Genomic DNA, 14629 nt, shown 5'->3' with positions numbered 1-14629 from the left:
TAAAGGACAAGGCAAACGAGCGTTCGGGTCACCTGGTGGTGATCACCGCCGCCCACGACCCCGTGCAGTACCAGAGGAGCTACAGGTGCGTTGCCGGCCTTTGAGGTGGAGATAGACGCGCTTCTTGAAGGTACCCATATCGTACCCATATGGTATGTATAAAAATGCATAATATATCAATGTAGTGTCAGCGGGCGAAACCGGAATCGGTATATTAGTTCATTCTCCTTCATGTGGTTTCCATACAACGTGACATTAGCGACATAATTTTGTGCTCAACTCCCACGGTCGAAACGCCATATAAGAAATGTCCTAAATGCATATTTTATGCATTTAGGACATTTCTTATATATTAATTATTTTTATCATAAAATTTTAGTATATATCCTCAGTTTATTATTGAAAACCAATCCAAGAATATATATAAATACAAAATAAACAACATACGCAAGAAAATCGTTTCAGTCAGCAGGATTTGTTTACAAAATCCTGAAAGTGTGAACGCACCTTACCCAGTCCATCCCGTCAGTGCAATCGCGACTTTCAGCGAGGGAGGACGTGTCCTGGAAAAATTAATATTTATAAACGAACGATAAACTATTTACAACTTAAGCATTGTTTTGAAATTTGCGAAATTTCTAAATATATTTGAGTGTAGAGTCCTTTTTGTGAATATATTTTGTGTTAACGTGTCCGCCTCTTTTCGATAGATAAATAACCATGTGGGAAGTGTATGTCATCGGCTAGCTTTCGTAAGCTCGTCACTGTCACTTCTGTTAATTGGTGAGTAAAAGATATATATTATGCAAAACTATCAAAAGTGCTTCAAGAAAGCATTTAGAAGCTTAAGATTCGTTAAAAAATGTATAATTAGTTTTATATAAACTTTTTTAAATATTGTCTTTATGTTATAAGTATGCCACAGAAAACAAGAATACGTTTTTTTTAATGGTTAGGTATATACAAAAAGGAAATTCCAATTTATGATGTTAAGAATAAATAAAATGCTATTTTAGGAAACGAAATGAGATCGTAAATGTATTACAGCTTTATGTTTCTTTCCGTATAACCGTATTGGCAGAGAGACGTTAGTGTTAAGACACTTCATTCTCCGCTTTTCACTTGAATTTGGAAAATTACGTGTTGATTGGTAAAATCAATTGAGGAGATTGGTGATTGAACCCACAACCATCAACTTAGGCGGCCCCGTGTTTTGTATGTACATCTATATGGTACGTTGATAATTATTATAACATTCATATTATAAAAAAGTTAAGCACGTTATAATTTTTATATTTTAAATGTAATGTAGGTCAAATATTATGAAGTATGTTTTCATAGAACATTTAATTTCAAGTAAAACTGACCACGCGCGTCGCATATATTTTTTAGTGCGATCATAACATAGTAGGTCACTAAGTATATTAATAATGTTTGTCTAATTATAATGAGAAGCGTACTAAGCCTGCCTACTAAGTGATTTCTATTGAAATAATTGAAGTCCTCGTGGCGCAGTGGCAGCATATGACTGCAAGCGTGATTATAGCAGGTTTAGTCCTCACGTGGGGGAATTAATAGGGGTAGGTAGAGTAGTGTTAAGTTCCCTCACTCAGCAGGCAGTATCTCGAATTTGGGCAAAAAGTCAAGAAAGGAGTATCTTAACACTAGATCTCCTCTGCTAATGCTATCAGAGATAAAAAAACACTGGTGAAGATTTGTCATACGTTTTTTTTTATATTTGATCAAGAAGGATGGTAACAGAGGAAGAGTACAACAATAGATATGATAATGGAGATAAGAATGTATATAGATTAGATTATAATTACATACAAGTGTATGTATAAGCTACTGGTAATATCTAGAAAAAATCTAATATCATTTAGTGGTAGGCAATATATAGTAATATTTGAATTTACAACCTTCAGATTAATAGATAGATGAGGCCAGTGGTGGCACAAGTGTGCGACTGTAAATCCGACAGGTTGATGGTTTGATTCCCAATCAAGTAAATCAAATATTAAATACTTTCATTATTTCACTTCCGTTCCGCCCTTTAACACGCTACGCCTATAGAATTTTTCGAAAAATGGACAACGGAAGTATATTAATGGGGACGGAGTATCTTAACACTAGGTTCCTAGGTTCCCACTGCCTATCCTGTGTGTGTGTATATCATGAAGCTAACAAACAAACAAACCATCGCAATTCAGACATATTTCAATTAAGTTATGTTTTTACGAGGCTATTTTTATATAGCGTAAAGCTTTAAGCTCAAAGGAGACATCGTACAGTCAAAGTCAAGTACACACGCATGAATATGATAAAATTACAGACTAGTTGCGTCGCGGCCGTAAACCCTCTCGACCTCTCGACCCATATAACTATCAGCTATCAGCTTTCCATGATTTTGTTTGCTTTCGCTGAAACACGCCGATAGGCTTGAGTAAACTTATGTTTTTGTAAATATGTACGTAAATGTGTCTTAGCGTATAAAACCCCTTTTTTATTTTTTTAGCTCACACTGTATCTCGCGTATAGCACGGTAGACAAACGGAACCTGAAAAGTGTCCTTTCCATGTACTCTCATTCAAAAAAATATAAGAATAAATCTTTCATATTTCAATATTCCCTTGTAGTATTTGGCTGTTACTTCTGCCGTCAATGACAGCATAAATAAGTAAAGAATGCCAGCAGAATAATAGATGATTCTTTTACAATCCCTAAACATGTATAGTTTTTTATTTATTCATATTTTTGGATAGATAAATATATGAAGCCATGGTTTTATAGTGAGACCAGTTGTCTGTCTTAAGCACGCGGTGGTTGTAGGTTCAACCCCAATTCGAGGTAATGAATGACTAATCATTAATTAAAAATTATATATCTTTGTCTTAGCAAAGTTATTTATATGAAAGAAAAATTATGTGAACTATACGATGTATTCGTAACGTCTAAAGTAATAAAAAAAATAATGTCCAATTCCTTTAGGCTGAGCTCTCGTAAAGTATTTTTTCAGGAATAATTTTCATACAAGTAGATACGAGTACTTTGGCATTATACTCATATCATATATGAACATTTATTATACATATGAAATGACCCGGTACTTGCGAGTACGGAGACGTTAATGCTAGCGGCGAATTACAATGTATTAATAAGACTAGTAGTCTTAAGATTTGATGGGATTTAGCATGAGTGTTTGTATGTTTGTAAAGACCATTTTTGTGATCATTTTAGGTTCGTATACCACTCATGGAAATTATTTTTATATTATTCGTACCTGAATACTAATACCGTTAAGAAAAATGATAGTTTTAAAAGTTCATCTGTGAAAGGGATTTTATTTTGTACTATGTAACGTTCTATGTATTTATGAGCTTCTTGCTCCCGCATTGGAAAGGTCGACAGATAGAAGAAGCTAGTGTTAAAGCACTAAGTTCTCCAAGCAACGCTCAATTTACGAGGCATTGCGTTTTGAGTGATAGAGTTCAACATCATTTATCTAGAGATACAACATAAAAATAAAATTAAAAATATGTTCAAATCTATACTAACACAAAAACCAAAGAATACCTTTATGTTCACAAAAGCAACAAGTCTACTGTGTGTAATTACTCGCATTAAACGCCACGTCCCCTCTGGCTCTACGAAATTACGTCACTTTGTGTTGTGCCCCCACTTTGTAAACTGTTACGTAAATGTACGCATTGGCTTGCGATTTCTAACGTACATAGCTTTAAGTTTTGAAGGATAGCTTACATGTACGCCATTATGGCGCAGTGATCAGTAATAAAAGTAATTAAAAAATTAAATGACTTCAGAGGCCGGTCGTGGAACAGCGGCACAAGTATGCGAGTGTCAATACGACAGGTCGTGGGTTCGATTTTCACTCGAGTAAATGAAATATTTCATATTTTCATTTCTTCGTTCTGAAGTCGCGAGGCAAAGTGCGGCGTTCAGCTCTATGGGAATACGTGAAGTTAAAAAACTGACTTGTAATTTATGGATTAGGTATACCAGTTAAAGAAACGATTTTAAAATCTAATATATTATGTTCTTATTAAAAGTATCTGGAGAATAATTAATTCTTTTTCATCAAGAAAAATTTCACGTTTTAAAACAAAGCAAAACTCGTTTAAACACAGCTGCTCTTTCAAATAAAGTTAGAAATGTAATTGTATTTTTTAAAGTAGACACTGATATATAAATGAGCTTTGTTAAAAAATTTAAATAAATGTTTTTGTTCAAGTTTTAAGTTCAACGGTTGTGGATTCGATTCCTACTTAAATATTTTGCTTTCTCCGCTCTTGTGATACGCCAAAGCACGTCACTGAGTTCCGCCATATACTAAAATTGAGCGGAAAGTGAGGAACACTAGATATTTTGTTACGAATAATTTTAAGAGTTTTGCTTAAAAAAGTAATAAAATAAAAAAAAACCGGACTACACAAATAATTAAAAACATGTAGTATATTTCTATACCTTTATAAAAAACCCGCTGTGTCCCGCACACAGTATTGTAGACAGAGGGAACCTAGTGTTAAGACACTCCGTTGGAGGCATTGCATATTGAGTGGCGAAGAAGTAAAAATATACATTTAAATAAATATTTGACTTCCTCGAGTGGAGATCGAACTCACAACCAGCCGCGTTTACAGTCACAATTTGTGATCCTGTGAAGGCTAGTCGTGCCTTTTTTTATTTCTAGAAACAACTTAAAAAGAGTATATTCTTAAAAAAAATGTTTTTTGTAAAATAAAAACATTTTCTTTTCATCGAATTCGCGACCTTCACTTCAGAAGTGCCAATTATGCGTCGCAACGCTATAACTATCGATACTATAGTTTTAATTAGTTTTATTCTATTGTTTGCTAAAACTCTGAAAACGAGTTTTAATAACAAAAATGTATTATAAACAACAATAGGTTCTCATATTCACCGATAATAAGAAACTAATTAAATTGCATTGTTTCGAAAATGCTTAGAAGAATCGTTGCTCAGTGGAAACATTGTTATTATAGATTCGATTTTTATCCTTTTTTTCTAGATTCACGCTTTCTTTCATTTAGCGTGTCACGTGACGAAACTTAAGACCGTGTCATGTCTTGCCAGAGCGAGAAAGTGTAAATAAATAATTATTCCCCCGAGCTGGTACCATCGCGTTTACATTTAGATACTGTGCTTAAATTTTGTATTAATTTAACTAAGTTATATAATTACGTCTCATAAGGAAATGTGTGAAAAATCGTAAAAAAACAATTTTTGATCAAAGATTCACTATATATTTTTAAATAATTGTAATAATAAATCTAAAGTTTTTTTAATAATTGGATGAATATTCATATTATTTGACTGAAATCGTGATAGTAGAAGATTTGATCAAGCTTGAAAAAATGATTATATAAAATAAAAATGAAAAAATGATTATATAAAAATGAAATCTTTTTCCGGTCTAGACCTCTACATGATGCAGTCATTTAACAAATGAATATCGCCGTAGCATCTCGTAGGCTGTAGCCGACGTAGACCTAAAATGTAAACATCTCCAAACGGGCAAATAATTGAAATACGAATGTTCACAGAGTTTAGTTAGGGCCTATTCTTTATTACCCAACTAATTAATTACTAAAGTAATTCTGAAATTATCATTCGTTTTATTCTTAAAGAGGTAAATCCTAAATGTAAAAGAGTAATTTATTTGAGCACTGGCGAATGATAAGAGATGTAATGATTAATGATAAAAAGTAAAATGAAGATACGCGATAAGATGGAACTAAAAGGAAACGTGATTGGGGAAAATAATGAAAATCGTGCTCAGATGGTTGGATGAAGCAATTTGTACTTCAATAAGAATATAATATAACAAATAAATATTTTTTTTTTCCAATATTTTTTATAAATAGAAGTGATTGTAAGTTTTTTTACCGTAGTCCAGTAAAAAAGTAATAAAACGGTTTGTAGGTAATATATTCTATTTTTTGTTCTCCAGGTCTCGATCAATTTTTAAATATTATAAATTTTGTGGTGGAACTCAACCAGTCCGCTAAAAATAAAAATGGTAATAACTAATATTTTCTTACAAAATCATACCAGATGTTTTTTTTCGCAAATACAATTTAAGAATAACATTATTTTTTTAATTCAACAAAGAAATGCTTTGAAAACATAAATTATGATTGAAATTCTAAAGAGATGAATGTATAACGTGTTTAAATATTTACCCGCTTCTAGATCAAGGGATGAGAGCTCAAAGTGAGGCACTTTATAACAAAGTAAGTGGAGATCGCTGACATGTTGATATTAAAGAAATAATTAACAGTAGCTAAGTAAAATAAAAGCATATATAGGGTGTGAAGAGACTGTCACGGTGCAAAGTGACAGCGACTGACTGTAATCTTGACGGTTGTGGGTTTGATCCCAGTTGGGGGAATGAATAGAAATATACTATATGTCTCGTCAGAGAAAGCACGGCGTCGAGTACTACCATTAACGCAATGTCTCGTAAGTTAGAAAAATAATGGTACTTGAGTGAGGTGAAGTGCCTTGTACTTCTCTTTTGCTTTACTTTGTTGTTATTGTACAGTGAAATGTACAGTCGTTATTCACATTTCTTTAGAATTCTAAGACTTTGATGACCGACTACTAAACAATACAATATTTTAAATTTCTCTTTTAAGATTATTTGCAAAAAGCTTTTATAGGATAAAATATTTAGCTTAACTTTACTTATTTAGTATAGGTATACTTAGGTAGACCGCTCCTAGTGTCAAGACACTCTATTCTCTGTTTCCTGTTGGAATTTTGATTTTATTTTATGCTACAAGAACAAAAAATGAAAATAATTTGTCTCCCTGAGTGCAACCTTCAAAAACACAATCAGACGCTTCTACTACTTCATTTAGTCACCTATTACCTTACTTAGTTACCTTATCTTTTTGTACAAATTCTTCTTACTTTTGTACCTTTCTACTTTGTAAGAACGTTCATCAATATATGTGAGTATATACATATATCCAGTGTATTCACTGCATAGATATATCAAACGTCGAGTGTTACATGTGGGCTTGTTGACCTAACATGAGTGACCTAGCATTTGAACATAATTGGTATTCTGACGCCAGTTCACTTGCAGAAGGCATTATTCAGAAACCACTCAATCTTTGGCTTAAGTTGCCAATTTCTAGTATATAGTGTGCTCTATATTATAGTACGTAGTATATTATTATTAATTTATTTTATATTTTCTGGATGATGTTTGGAACATAGTTGGGTAGCCTGAGGAAACATGGGGACGACTTTACTTACTTAACAGATCGAGAAAATGAATATTTTTAATGTTCTCTTAGCTTACCCCGCTAAATGCAGCGTGAAGTAAAAAAACAAACAATACGACTAATATACGAGTAGAAGCGCGAAATTAGGGCCTGTTTACATCAAATTTGAAAATAAAATTATGCGAATCAGAACTCGGAAAAAGTAAGTAAATAACTTCGTTGTAACTTTGCTGTAAACAAATATTTCATACGTTTATACGAGTATAGGCATGTAGGGAACAAAATATGATTTTGATTGCTTAACATTTTTTTTCGGTAAGAAATAAAAAATCAAAGCTTCACGCTCTATCCCGCACGTAGCAGGGTAGGCAGACGGAAACTAGTGTTAAGACACTCTTTCTCCATATATATTTTTATATTTTTACATAAAAACCTGAATATGGAATTGGGACGTTACAAGGAATTCTTATGTATAATGTGGAGCTGTAAGAGAGCATATAGCCATTGTGATGCAGTGGGATAGAGTTAACTGTCGTACAATGGTTATAAATTCAATCTCCATTTAGGGAGTATTATACATAGGTAAATTGGCCAAATAAATTTAAATGCCAACAGGTGGTGTATAGAATTATGGTACGGATATGGTATGGTTATTGTTTAAGCTTCACACTCTCTTCACAAACATTTTTTAATAAATTTTTAATTACTCTTATTTGCCAAGTAAAACACTAAACTGAGGTTCATCAGCTGGAAAATGTTCAATCACGATTAATGACTTCTGATGTCAGTCTGTCCGTCTCGACATCATTTGTCTTAAGTTCGCATCTAGGTCCAAGCAGAAATGAATATCAAATATCCTGGATCTCAAGTCCCTTTGAGCACAGAAATAGTAAGCTTCTAAGGCAACGTAATCGTAATAAACGTAAAAGTATGAACGTTTATGCATAATTCTTGCTGCATTTAGTATGTAATTCTCCGCAAAATCAAAACCTATGGGTACTTCCCGTTAAGTTAGTGACCTAACCATATCAACATTATATCGGCGTATACTTATTTATACCTCATATATCCACTCTTTTGTGACAAATCTGGAATCATTTGAGAACCAAGCATTCGGTAAAAGAGATTCGTTACAATAGTTACTTATACTTGTATTAAAACGAACGCCTTTTGTGTTTTTCGTCTTATTTTGATGTAAGAAACAGCATCTTTCCCTATAACATATAACTTTGTTTCTGTACCCTATTTAGATTTAGTGATTGTTATAAGTTTATTACAACTTTTTTCTCTGTAACTTCTTTATTATGCTTCTGTAGTATTATATACATTGCAGAATATATTGGTGACAATGTTTATCCCGTCAAAAACATAAATGTAAAATGAAAGCCAAGTTCAGTAATAAAACATATGCTTTCAGCGATAAAAGGAGTGAGATGTAAATGTATGCCAAGTTCAATGGTCAGTCCTGAAATTTATTTTTAACAATATAAAATGTTTTATAACAACTGAAAATGTCCATTCTTCTTACAACTTGGAGACTTTATTTATGTGTAATATCTGACTTGGCCAGTTTTCATATAAATTTACAATAGAATCTGAATAGAACAGAATTTGAATACATTTATTTATATCGATGTAAATTAATTTGAAAACTGGCCAAGTCAGATATTACACATAAATAAAGTCTCCAAGTTGTAAGAAGAATGGACATTTTCAGTTGTTATAAAATATTTTATATTGTTAAAAATAAATTTCAGGACTGACCATTGAACTTGGCATACATTTACATCTCACTCCTTTTATCGCTGAAAGCATATGTTTTATTACTGAACTTGGCTTTCATTTTACATTTATGTTTTTGACGGGATATCATTACTTTTTGTACAGAAATCATAAGTAGAAAGGTTTATAATGTAATCAAAATCAAAATATTCTTTATTCAATTTGGCCATTACAAGTACTTTTCCTATAGGAAGCTACTACGGCAAGAAACTCAATAGTTGCTCTTTTTAAAACATAGTTTAGAGTAAGGACATTTCTGTTCGCCGAATAAACCAAGTAGGACACCATTGTGATAATACACTTCTATCTTAATCTATATATATAAAAGGACTTGTCCTCACTGACTGAGGTAAGACGCACGCACAGCCGTGACCGCTGTGCGTAGGAACGTGAAATTTGGACAGATATTTACTTTCGTAATCTGGACATCCACTAAGAAGGGATTTTGAAAAATTTTTACCCTAAAGGGGTGAAATAGGGGTTCAAAGTTTGTATGGAAAAAAAATTAAATCGGCACCGATTTTTATGAAATTTGAAATTTAGATTTTTAAAAGTATTTAATTGAACACGTGTTTCATCGTTTTCCAGAATTCTCCCTCTAAGGGTGCAAATAAGGGGTTGAAAGTTTGTATAGATTTTTTTTTAAATCGGCACCAATTTTTATAAAATTTGAAATTCAGACTCTTAAAAGTATTTAATTGAACACATGTTTCATGGTTTTCTAGAATTCTTCCCCTAAGGGTGCCAATAAGGGGTTGAAAGTTTGTATGGAAAAATCTTTTAAACGCCACCGATTATTATAAAATTTTTAATTTAGACTCTTAAAAATATTTAATTGAACATGTGTTTCATGGTTTTCTAGAATTCACCCCCTAAGGGTGCAAATAAGGGGTTGAAAGTTTGTATGGAAAAATCTTTAAATCGCCACCGACTTTTATAAAATTTGAAATTTAGACTCTTAAATATATTTCATTGAATATAAGTTTCGTGGTTTATTTTAATTCATCCCCTAGGGGTGTAAATAAGGGGTTAAAATTTTATATAGAAAAATCTTTAAATCGCCACTGATTTTTATAAAATTTGAAATTGAGACTCTTAAAAATATTTTATTGAACACGTGTTTCAAAGTTTATTAGAATTCATCCCTAAGCAATAAGCAAGTACGCGTCCGCTAGTACTGTACAAATTTACTGCAGCCTTTATTTCGGAAGTAGCTCCGTACGTAGTTAAGCAAAGCATGTCTTCTTTAGAAGAGTAAGGATTCCCGTTTCAAGCGCTAGTGTAGATACTTAAATCATTCCAGTTACGACATACGTACTCTACTATAGTCTCGCGCAATTTATAAGTTTGTTGTATATCAATACGCTCAAACAAAGAATATGCAATAGCATGGAAGAGACAGCTCCCATCGGGAGGCATTGGAACAATTCGGTGTAAGGTTCTTGTTTAACCACAAGCAATTCTATTGTACGACTCATTGTTCAACATGTCTTGGAAAAAATATAAACAATAAGTTTATTAAGTGCTGACGGTACCAATCTGAATTGATATGATCCCAAGGTCGACTTCGTTCTCTGCCGTTTTCACAAGTGTTCCTAAAACCAGTAAAATCATGAAACCTAGGCCAAAAAACCATTAAAATATGAGCGCCTTCGTACAATACAATATATGTAATATAATTAGGTATTTACTTTTTTATTATGGTCAATAATATTATATTTTATTACTCTTAAGATGATATTTAATTATATATTAAAATAGATTATATTTATCTATGAATCTCGACTATAGTTATTATTTTGTTGATTAAATGACAGTTGTCAGATTAGAAAGTAATTAATGTATGCTGCGTTTAGAAATCTGATATATTTATTATTAATTATATTATTTTATTGGAATAACTCAACACGCAATGCCTCCAGAGTTCGATGGAAAGAGGGGAACTGAGTGTCTTAACACTAGGTTCCCTCTGTCTACTCCGCTATGTGTGGGATACATCGTAAAGCGGATTTATTTATTTTTTATTATTTTGTTTAAGTAATTTTTAATTTTCTCTTTTTTTCTCTTATTTTTTTATTAACAACTAGCGGACGCGCGCAGCTTCGCTTGCGTATTTAAAAGTGAATTCTAATAACCCGTGAAACATGTGTTCAATGAAATATTTTTAAGAGTCTAAATTTCAAATTTTATAAAAATCGGTGGCGATTTAAAGATTTTTCCATACAAACTTTCAACCCCTTATTTGCACCCTTAGTGGGTGAATTCTAGAAAACCATGAAACATATGTTCAATTAAATATTTTTAAGAGTCTAAATATCAAATTTTATAAAAATCGGTGGCGATTTAAAAATTTTCCCATACAAACTTTCAACCCCTTATTTGCACCCTTAGGGGGTGAATTCTAGAAAACCATGAAACATGTGTTTAATTATATACGTTTAAGAGTCTGAATTTCAAATTTTATAAAAATTGGAGACGATTTAAAAAAAAACCTATACAAACTTTCAACCCCTTATTTGCACCCTTAGGGGGAGAATTCTAGAAAATGATGAAACACGTGTTCAATTAAATACTTTTAAAAATCTACATTTCAAATTTTATAAAAATCGGTGCCGATTTAATTTTTTTCCATACAAACTTTGAGCCCCTATTTCACCTCTTTAGGGTTAAAATTTTTCAAAATCCCTTCTTAGTGGATGTCCAGATTACGAAAGTAAACTTTTGTCCAAATTTTACGTTTCTACGCACAGCGGTTACGGCTGTGCGTGCGTCTTACCTCAGTCAGTGAGGATAAGTCCTTTTATATATATAGATTACTTAAATTTTTACTGTTAATAATTACTTTACAATTACTTCTGTTAAGATAGCTGGTAGGCTGACAATATATCAAATTAAAAATAAAATCAGCTTCACGCTGTATCCCGCACACAGCAGAGTAGACAGAGGGAACCTAGTGTTAATACACTCAATAACCCCACTTTCCATCGAATTCTGGAGGCATTGCGTGTTGAGTCGCGGAACTCTCCGCCGCGCCTTGCCTCGACACCAGAGCGAAGAAATGGAAATATAAGTTTAAATAAATATTTCATTTCCTCGAGTGGGAATCGAACTCACTACCAGTCGGTTTAACAGTCACACTTTGTGCCCCTGTGCCACGACTGACCTTACAGATAGTATATTATTATTAAATTTTATATATATTTCTATCAATATAATTATTTTTTTTTATATTTATTTTTTTGTGTATTTTTTTCTGTTTTAGGGTTCTGTACCTCGAAAGCAATAAAACAGAACCCTTATAGGATCTTATATAGGACTTAGTACTTAAATATTGTAATAATAATTTAATATCAAATACGTTAATCGACTATGCCAATACTCTTAGTATAATAAGTACTAAAACATATGCTTAAATTATAATAAATAATAATGAAGGATGTTAAACCATTTATTATATTTTTATATTTTTACGTGAAGCCCTTGAAGTCCACATGAAGGCAGGCTTTGTCAGGACATAAATTAGAGGCATTTTCAGCTACAAATGGAGACATATCTTATCTTAGAATATACTTGAAAGCATCGTGTTGTTTTAGATGGCTTACGTAAGTAATAGTGAAGTTAGTCTCCATAACAAATAAAATATTTACTAACGCGTGACATAAATTAAAGCAACATATATAAATAATGCATTGCTCTTATTTTTTTGTCAGGCGCTAAGCCTAAAAATCAATTATCATGAACTTTGATTGCTATGCTTTCATTACAGGCGCTATAAGTAAATGTTCCTAATTGAATCTATTTATTGAAAAATTATAAGAAAATATTAAAAAAATACTAGTTTCGGATTTTTCCCTTGACATACACCCAATTACTTAACCGGATGCTAAATTTCACCATTCTAGATCATCTGGAACTTGGTTAACATTAAGGTCTATAGGTCAGTCACCCTCCTAAAAATTTACGATTTTTGGACGTCATTATCTAAATAACTGTTTGAGCTGTGTTTATGAAATTTAATGCACGTATACAGGTAGGGGGTCTAAATATTTGAGCCAAATATGACAGCTTTAGGTGGAATAGTTTTTGAGTTACGAATAGGTAAAAAGTGGCTTCAAATGGTTCGTGTAAAATAACACACGGTGCTGCTCGCCAGTTTTGTTTGTAAAAATACTTGGCTACGCGCTCCGCGCGTTTTAAATAAAAGCAAAAAGGAACTTAACAGCTAGTTTTAAAAATAGTACAGCAAATACCCGGTGCCATACTATTTTTAAAATTAGTTCCTTGGGGCCGTCATTGCGGTACTCAGCGCTGCACTTTGTCTTCTTATCAGGACGGGGAAATGGAAATAGTTCGAATACACAATCGTCGCGTTAATATTTAGATGTGTGCCGCGGCGCCACGACAGTTTTTAGATAATAACTAATATTGACAAGATGTTCATTTTACTTCTAATTTCGAGGTATTGATTGGCGGACCTGAGCGCCGTGGTGTCTTACCGCAGCGGGGAATTGAAAAAACTTCAAAACTCATCTTTACAGTCAAAAATACAATGCGCCACGATAGTTGTAATATGAAAAGATATCTATAATCATTCTATTATAAATGTAGATACATATATAGGTAAAAAACGATATACTAAAAAAAGTTAATTTCATATAACTAAAGAGTCGTGTATGGCAACGGCGGGGCTAGCTAAGCCGCCCTTACATATTCAGAGCACGCGATCCCGTTTGTCCGCTAATCTCTGATCTCGTCGAATTTAATGACATGAGAGCGATTTGTGATGAGAAATTTATCATATTTTTCTAAATTTTGTAAAATTAAAAAAATATATATATTTATTAAAACGATTGTAGCCAGTTGGAAATTATCTGAGTTTATGTACATATGACTATAGTAGTGCGTTCGATCCCTAATCGGGAAATACCGTTTTTTTCCTCTCTTCTCCGTTTTTTTTCAGAGAAACACTCTACCCAATACAGTGTGCTTTTTAAATTTTTTTGAGGTGGATGCTAGCTTCTATTCTCACGCAAAATCTACTGAACTGATTTAGATGAAACTTTACATATTATATCTACATTGAAATAACACATGGACAAATTTGTGTAAAGATTTTGTACATACATATTATATATGTATGTCTGTATATCTACGCGACGGGACGGGTCGTGAACTAATAAAAATCTCGACCATTCTTCAAAGCTTCCATCTAGATTTCCATTACTTTGAGTTATGTTTATTTCATATGTTTTATTCGTTTGCATGAAAATTAATTAACGAGAAGTGAATGCCTTTGATATAAGAAATTATACGTAAGTTTATGTAAGTTCATATATAATATATAAACGTTTGCACTCTAGTGCCAGGTTTTGTAAGGCTTTGCTTATAATTGTGCTCTGACTAGTTCTTAGTTTAGTACTTAGAAAATGTATTAGGCTAGATAATTTTGGTATGACTCCCTCTTAAAACTACACCCTTAAGTTTAAACGGGCGAAGCCGAAGGTGAAGAAGAAGCTGATTTCTATTTTTGCTTTAAATAATATTCTCTTCATTCAGTTCTCTTAAGTTGCAAA

At 32.5% G+C, this 14629-nt stretch overlaps 1 protein-coding gene across 2 annotated transcripts in view; it reads left to right on the top strand.

Annotated features, from left to right (window-relative positions):
• The first annotated feature begins 545 nt into the window (after positions 1-545).
• Positions 546-14629, top strand: part of LOC146535982 (uncharacterized) — a 46659-nt gene continuing 32575 nt past the window's right edge. For both annotated transcript variants that reach the window (XM_085191818.1, XM_085191817.1), the window contains exon 1: positions 546-783. The gene's annotated coding sequence lies outside the window, so the exon portion shown is untranslated. The remainder of the gene's footprint in view (positions 784-14629) is intronic.

The sequence above is a fragment of the Heliconius melpomene genome, chromosome 10, assembly GCF_056956725.1.
Source record: "Heliconius melpomene rosina isolate 202511_hmr_F chromosome 10, ASM5695672v1, whole genome shotgun sequence".
Classification (NCBI taxonomy): Eukaryota; Metazoa; Arthropoda; class Insecta; order Lepidoptera; family Nymphalidae; genus Heliconius; species Heliconius melpomene.
This window is presented reverse-complemented; position numbering and strand designations above follow the sequence as displayed.